At 38.8% G+C, this 7734-nt stretch overlaps 1 long non-coding RNA gene across 1 annotated transcript; it reads right to left on the bottom strand.

The window, feature by feature from the left end:
- Positions 1–2261: 2261 nt before the first annotated feature.
- On the bottom strand, positions 2262–7246 carry LOC109388172 (uncharacterized). The gene is made up of 3 exons (XR_002125154.1): positions 6956–7246; positions 4231–4652; positions 2262–2343 (listed from the first exon to the last, which is right to left on the bottom strand). It is a non-coding gene; the product is annotated as an uncharacterized LOC109388172 (long non-coding RNA).
- Between the last annotated feature and the right edge of the window lie 488 nt (positions 7247–7734).

The raw sequence follows: 7734 nt of genomic DNA, 5'->3' as shown, positions 1-7734 counted from the left end.
TGATTGAACAACAAGAATAAAAAACACTTGATTTACTAAGTGTTAATAATACTCTAGGCATTGTTAAAGTGGTTTGCATATATGTTTAATTCATTAAACACATGCCACACCCATATAAAGTGCTACAATCTCAAACCTCATTTTACATGTGAGGAAAGCAAGGCACAGAAGGGTTATGTAAATTGCTCAAGGTCACACAGCTAATAAATGGCAGAGCCATTTGAGCTCAAGTTGTCTGGCTCCAGAATCCAGCCTCTTGGAAATTCCCAAAAAGAGAATGGTTAAATAGCCAGATCACCTTAGAAAGTCACTTACTAATCAGTGCTAAATAATTCAGTGTTTCAATGAAGATTTTATTTTCACTTTTCATCTAAGGTTTTTTTCTTAAATTATTAGAAATTCAAATATCAAGGCCTAAATTCTAACAAGGCAAGCAAATGCCTTTCCTAAAGAAACCAGATCAAGAATCCCTCACAACTTCAGATGCTTCATAGTAAACTCCAATGTCACCTCTGAGAGGAATTTATTTCTATCACACAAACACAAGCAGGTGGCCCGATGCAGGTGTTGTCATGTTTGTGGAGCTTTAATGAGGATGTGAGAGTTGGCTGAAAAAGAGAATAACAAAAATGAGGTGTTTCTTTCCTTCCATCTCCAGCTTGTCTAAGGAAATAAAAAAGGATGCATTACAGTACTACATATGATGGACGTGACAGTAAACTATTTCTTCTAAGTTAAAAAGGAAATTTTTCCATAATTGTGAGTCCCTATTTGTAGAGGAAAGCAGAAATTGGCAATGGAAATCATAAGTTATAAAGTGCTAATTCCAGAGAGAGGACCAGAAAGCCCCACGAAGACTTGATTTGTTTCTCACTCTATTGAACAGGTTTATCTTGCACAGAGAGAATGGCATGTCCCTGTAATTTATTTTTCCACTTCAATTCAATTTTAAATTTAAAATATAATTATTAAAAAAAAACTACCAATCATCCTTCCCTACTCTACAGTGTAGGTCATCCCAGACCTATAACTTATTTTCTGCTTCTCAAATTCTTATAGCGAAAGGCAAATTTATATGGAGTTGAAGAGCAGACTAACCATATCCACATCACAAATAATAATCTTTAGGAACAAAGAGGATTCCACCCATTTCTTTGGTGACTTTATTTTCAGGGTGTGTATGTGTGTGTGTCTGTGTGTGTTGTCGGTGTAATAAGAATGAGACCATTTTTTATCAATGTCTTGGAAAAGAAAAGGAGAGGAGACTCCAGATAAATACGATTCTCTGAGTTTATGTTTTAAGCTCCTTATGTGGCTCCAAAATAAAAATGAAAAATAAAATACTTAAAATTAAAGACATACTTAGGCCCCCAAAATAAGATATGTAGTACATTGCACCAGAAATAGAATAGAAACTCGTAATATTGAGAAGGGCTACTGAAATGACTATTTAGTTTTCATTCTTTGTGCTATAATTCATACTGTATTCTTAATTTTCCATTTTTTGGAATTGATTTTTATAAAATAAAAATGACATAGTCAGAGAATGAAATAATATACAGCAATTAGTGAATAAACTAGATATGTGTATTGGCATGTTAAATCTCACTAAAAGAGACTGATTATGAAAATAGCAAGTTGAAGTAATTAGTATTTCTGGAAATACTTAAAATAATGTCATCCACTGATTCTGGTTAGAGCCATATTAATCAAAAAGTAAAAATATGGCTTAGATATTCACAAAATTCATGATGGCAGTTGGATAGAAGGAAACAAGGAAAGGTAATATGATGGAAAAGGGAATTTAATCTATCTGTAGTTCCTGTTTGTTTGTTTGTTTTTTAATGATCTGAAACCTATATTACCTATAATGTACTCACCTTAGATAGTGAGTAAGTGGTGTTTGTTGCAGTGTCATTTGTGTAGTCCTATGTTATTTTCTCAATCAAAAACAAAGATTTCAAAAACCAATTTGCCTATCCAGCTCCTTGATAATCACAGAAGCCATGTCTTTAGGACAGAATTCAGGAGAGACGTGGTCTATCATTTTGTGATTAAGCAATTGAGACCAGCTTTTCTATTTCAGAACTTTCTGAACTAAAGTCTGTGGTAAATGCAGCAAACATTACTATTGGCTGTTAATAGATCAGCCTCCCAGAGGGCGCACCCTCCCATTGAGAACATTTTCCTCTGCTACCATCAGACCAAGGTACTGACAGTAAAAACAAACATTTCTATACAATTTGCCAGATACTTGCTGAGTTGACTTTTATTGAGTGTTTAATGCGCCAGGAAGCATTGGATACTTTCACATCCGTTGTGTCATATGGCCCCCTCAGAGTCCTACAGCATAATAGAGAAGAAATATAAGCTTTAGAATAGGTAAACTTCAGTCTGAAACTGCTCCATCCTGTACACTCCTTGTGACCTTGGAGCTACAAAATATCTTTTTGTTTGTTTGTTTGTTTTTGTTTTTGTTTTGTTTTTTTTTAGCTGAGCCATCCTGCCACCTGTTGGCAGCTCAGCGGCTGCTCGGTGGCTGCTCAGCTCGGGCTGGGACTCGAACCGCTGTTGCTCAGAGCTCAAACTCTTGAGCGAGCTCTTAACCAACTGAGCCACTCGGCCAGCCCTACAAAATATCTTTGAGCCAGTTTTCTCATATATAAAATGGAGAGAATTTGCCGACCTTACAGGTAATGGTAAGGGGTAAATGAGATGACATCTATAAAGAGCCTACCATGGTACCGTAAGTAGGACCTCAGTAAATGTTACATTCCAGTTTTACAGAAGAGGGGACCTAAGTTCTGAGGGGTTCAGCAATGTAACTCTGGTTACATAAAAATGACAGAATCAAGGAGGCATAGCACTTAAGAGCATGGACTCTAGAGCCAGTCTGCCCAGGTTCAAATCCCAGCTCTGCCACTTATCAGCTGTGCAATTTTAGGCAAGTTGTTTAATCTCTCTATGCCCTAGTTTCCTCATATGTAAAGCGAGAACAGTGAGGGTAACTATTTCATTGAGTTGTTACAAAGATTATATAAAGAAGCATTTCAAACAGAACCTGGCATATAGTAAGCACCATGTAATTTAATTAATAATCAGTAACAAGTAAGTAACTAACACAGTATATGGAGATTCGTACTCAATGGAAGGAGGTGTAGAGCTGCCCTTTACACTGCACTATAGCTGCCTCAGCCAGCAGGGGTGGGGTAGGAGGACAATATGGATTTGCATGTTATTGTTAAGTTTTAGGGGGAAAATGGTACATAAAAGCAAGAGAAGTAAAGGTAAAAGTTATCATCAAAATTATTCACTCTTGCCTTCCAGTGGGTGATGCTCTTTTCAGATCTTTTGTATTTTTCTTTCAAACGTTTCAACTAAGCCAATAAGTGAGTTCATAGAAGCTAAATTTTAAGATTTGACTACAATAATAGGCTCATATACGTGAATTGAAATATGGGCAGGTCTCTCTTCCTCCATAACATATCCTTTTCCATTTTACCAGCAGCAACGAGGACTAGCTGGCTCCATTTCCCATTATCCTCCTTCTGAAGGGCATGCATAACTCACTTAATTGCTTCACACTACGGTACACTGCTATTTAGCACCAGTCTGTTTCTTTCCATTGTAACAGCATGGAAATAAATAAGCAATTTTCATACATTAGGAAACATAAGCATGCCAGAATCTAATTCATACTTATGTGATTAATAAACCAGAGCACTCAGATGAAATACACCACACCACACAAACACTATTCCATTAGAGCAGTTGTTTGGGTGTGAGATTTCACCCACAGTAGGCTCACTGCTGTGAGTAGCCCCAGGAAGTAGCCCCAATGTGAAAACTCATGGAATGTCCTTAGGGTGAAAGCACTCCTTTAGGTTGAAAAATCAAGGGTCAGAAGCGAAGAGCCAACTTTCCCGCTTTTCTAAGTGGAACTGGCTTTGTGTGAGTTATGAGCTCTGAGCAAATATATTTTCTGTGCCTTGTTTATTAATGGACAGAAAAGCTAGCCTGAAAATGAAATTGATTTTATTCACTTAGGATTTTATACTCCATTGCACAACCACAACCCAGCAAATTTTTCATTAAGAGAGATAATTACTTTAATGAAGATTAAATATAATTTCAAATTCACATTTATCTTTATCTACCTAATGCAGGTCAGAAGCAACCTAAAACGGTTAGGGAAGTGGGAAGAAATGGCTTTCTCCAAAAAGTCTCCACCTTTTTATGCAGAGATGTCTGATCTGACAGTCATCCCAGCCTTTCTTCCTGTTTTCTCCTCTTCCTCCCATTGCATCCATCAGTGTCTCCCACATCCAGCCCAAATCAAAACTTGTGCTTCCTAAATAATCTTAATTTGGGGATGTTTGGCAGACGCAGCCAGTTAGCAGCAATTATTATCCAGGATGCTCAGTGGTCTGTGAAAAGCTGTATCAATGATGGCATATGGGGGAAACATTAAGATCAAAGAAGTGGCAGCTTGGTTTTAGAAATAGCCTCCTTTCTCGAGACAGTGTTTCTTCTCCACCTGTCAAAGATAGAAAGCCAAGAACGATATGAAACTGATCGGTACTACACATCATTTCATGTGGCGTTAGAATTCTTCCTCATTCATGACATTTGAGCATTGTTGTAGAAGGAGCCTAGGAGACAGAAAAACAAGAGTTTAACTCCTAGCTTCTCCTCTTTTCAAACGTATGACCTAAAAAATATTTCTTCTTGGAGTCTGGGCTCCTCATTTGTAAGATGGGACTGGGAATGCCCGCTTTGAGTTCACAGATTTAGAGCACCTGACATTGAATGAGTACCCATAAATGTAATATACTTCCTTGCTGGATCATGAGTTTTTATCTAAAAGCTCCAAAACGCTATACCAATGGCTCAATTATCCCTAGGTGACAGCAGCACTCGATTCTGTACAAGTGACCAGTGAGTCCTGCCCCAGGCTTTCGCTACAGGAGTGGCACAGGGAAGCACCCTCTAGCACAGATAGGCACAGCCCTGAGTGTCTCAGCATTCATTTTCCAGGGAGATTTAGTGAGGAGCTACAACTGGCTCCCAGATGCAATATTTCAAATAATGGTTCTCACTGACTGACTACCAATGGGACAGGACACATTATTTAATTAGTGTGACTATATAATTTGTCATCCAAATCAGGAAATTTGCAGAGTGAAAGGACCTATTGCTACACATACCATGTTTCCCTGAAACTAAGACCTAAGTGGAAAATAAGCCCCAGCATTTTTCAGGATGCTCGTAATATAAGCCCAACCCCAAACATAAGCCCCAGTTAAGATCATCAGCCAGACATGACTGTTTGAATAAATGTAGATTTTTGAAGGAAAAATTAATTTAAGACCTGGTCTTATTCTCAGGGAAACACGGTAATTACATCAAAACATGTACACCTGGATGTTCCTGGGCAAACTGAAATGTATGCTCACCCCCTGTTTAATCTGCGCAATCACTCTGTTAGATACAAAACACACCCTGTTTCACAGAAGGAAACTACGATTCAGAGAGGTTTAAAGTAACAAGCCCAAGGACATGCAAAGTAGCAAGTGTCAGACCCAGGGTAGGAACCTCAGTCTATAAGATGCTAGATGTTCTTTCCTCTAATAGTCTCCTTCCTTGAAACCCTTTAGTCACAATATCAGCTGCCAAACAACAGTGTTCATTTTGCTTTGAAATCCTGCCTCTATTAAGTGAGTAATATATTGCAGCTCTGGGTCATGACTTCCAAATGCTATCAAGAAAAAGGGTTAACAAAAAATGGATGAAGAGAAAGCAAAGTGATGCCAGTAAAAACAGTCATATCCTAATAAGCATCCAACTCCTTCTGAATGCTCAGTGCAGCCTGAATACCAAAGGCCTGAGCTAATTCTTCAAACACAGAGAAAGACAGTCCATAGAACAAGTCATCAGTAAGCCTCTCTCCCTTTGTGCTGGTCTATATTCTCATGCACCCAATGAATTCCTCGATCTAGGTGAATTCACAGCTGAGTTTTAGAGATGACCAACATTCAGTCCCCTCCATGGTGTGTCAGTAGGTGAAATAGATGAGTGCCACACATTCTCATCCTTTGGCCCACCTGCCAGACACTGTTTCAGATTTCCTTGCCTCTTTACACACCAGAAAAGGGCCCAGTCTGGCCTCCATCAGAAGCTAGGCACTCTGGCAAAGAAATAGAATTTATGTTCTGGCAGAAAAACAACAGCTCAAATCAGTCATAGATTCCAAGCACAATCCCTCGTGCAAGACCATTTTCAGAGACCAAGTGTGCTCTGGTCCCAGGAGGGGATGACCAGGTATTTCAATGATCGTGTAAAAGATCCCAGCTTGGGACATAAGATGAAATCCTAAGTCAAAACTCAACTCTGTTTCTTTGATGGTGTGTTATCTTACCATGTCACCCACTCTGAGCTTCAGATTTCTCATCTATAAAACATTGCTTCTCAAACTTAAGTGGGCATACAAATTATCTGTAGAGCTTGTGAAAACACATTCGTGGGGCCCACCTTTGCACATTCTGATATATTAGGTCTGTTGTAAGACCAGAGAATTTGCATTTCTAATAAGTTTCCAAGTGATGATGATGATGATGATGATGATGATGATGATGACGATGTTGTCATCCATGGACCACAAATTGAGCAAGTTGTTCTAAATTGTATCAATAATGCCAACCTCATAGTTTGTGTAAAGATTTGAAGAGATGTGATGCTCCTCAGCAGAGCTACTATCTCATAATGCCTCTCAGTCAACATGTTCACTGACGAGGATAAACAAAAGTCTAAGATTGTCCGTAGAAATAAAACTTGGGGACATTTCATCCTTTCTAACATGCTGGGTACAAGATTTAATTACATCCCAGCCTCTCTTGTTACAACACTTTTTATCTGGCAATAAAAACGGGGTCCCAGGCTCAAATTGTGAACTTACCCACAGGCCTCCCAGTTCTCTGTTGTTATTCTTTAATCATAAAACACACGTTTTTTGCTCACAAAGTCCATTTGTCCCCGGTAGGCTCAGCTGCATCTCCATTGGAATCCACATCCCATTTCAAATCATCTTGACTAGTACTTAAAAAGTAAAACATAAATCTTCCCATTAGGACAATTCTCAGGAAATAGATGAAGTGATATTTACTTGGCTGAAAACAGGAATCCCCTGTTATACAATTGTCAAGCCTGTGATCAGCGGGAGTCCTTCAGTTTGTCCTTGTCTGAGGCAGCTCAGTGATCAGGGAACTCACCCCCCTTCTCCCCCTCCCTCCGCCCCCTCCCTTCATTTCAGCTTTCTCTCTTCACGACATTATTTAATCTCTCAGTTGCAGCTTCTTGGGATTAGCTACAGCGTCTATTAATAGTTCTACTTCTGTTTACAGTTCCAAGGGGAGAAAAATGGCTCATTCCTTTTCTCCAATCTTGAAGATATGTCTTATTGCAGCAGGGGGAAGATGCACAGTCCCCGTGAATAACCTATTTCCACAATCATTTCACTGTAAAGATGCTAATGTGCTTCTATGCCGAGTGGATCCATTTAATAGGCAGAACAAGTTGGATATAAACTCTTTAATTGCTTTCAGCACACCGATTATCTTCCTGTGTCACCTATTGTATAATGCAAAAATGTTAACAAAAGCACTTGCTGAAGACATTATTGGGAATTAAAAAACAAAGAACCATCAGTTGTCACTAAATATGCCTTTCATGTTCCCA

Source organism: Hipposideros armiger, unplaced genomic scaffold, assembly GCF_001890085.2.
Source record: "Hipposideros armiger isolate ML-2016 unplaced genomic scaffold, ASM189008v1 scaffold_184, whole genome shotgun sequence".
NCBI lineage: Eukaryota > Metazoa > Chordata > Mammalia > Chiroptera > Hipposideridae > Hipposideros > Hipposideros armiger.
The sequence above is the reverse complement of the archived record's forward strand: the minus strand, read 5'-3'. Positions and strand labels throughout refer to the sequence as shown.